This window comes from Penaeus monodon, chromosome 27 (assembly GCF_015228065.2).
Source record: "Penaeus monodon isolate SGIC_2016 chromosome 27, NSTDA_Pmon_1, whole genome shotgun sequence".
NCBI classification, from domain to species: Eukaryota; Metazoa; Arthropoda; class Malacostraca; order Decapoda; family Penaeidae; genus Penaeus; species Penaeus monodon.
In genome coordinates, this window is record NC_051412.1 from 19,668,583 (window position 1) to 19,669,142 (window position 560).

Sequence of the window (560 nt, forward strand, 5' to 3'; positions counted from 1 at the left end):
GACTATGACAAACCCCAAAAAGAAAAATTAATGGGGACGTGCGCGGAACGCTTTCCCCCCTCGGCCTGAATGGAACCCAAAGCTGGACTTTCCCCGCGTGGGTCGGCGCTCCTACCGTTCCGCCGGCTGACTTGCTATGATGTTTGTTCTTGGTTTTTTTATCATCGTACACGGCTTTATTTTTGGATTTTCGAGTAGGGGGCTTTATGCGAAAATATCCAGTGGTTGACGTATAATAACTGACGATTTAAAACAAAAATTAACCCCGAATAATTTTAGGGTTAAAAAAAAGAAAAAAAAATGTGCACCTTTTTCCCTTTTCTACGAAAGGTCATGAATAGGAAAAATTGACACATGATTCCGCCTGAATGCATGTGGCCTTAAGATTTTTAATTAGATGGGTTGGTATTTTGAGGTTAATGATAAATTTTATAGTTTTTAAAAAAAAACCAAGTGTTTAAATAAACGATGAAATTCTTTTTTCTTGTTTTCCTCAATGCAAACTCTGGGGTCACTTAAATCTAAAGTTTCAAAGTCCAAGGGAAAAGCTGAGAAAAGGG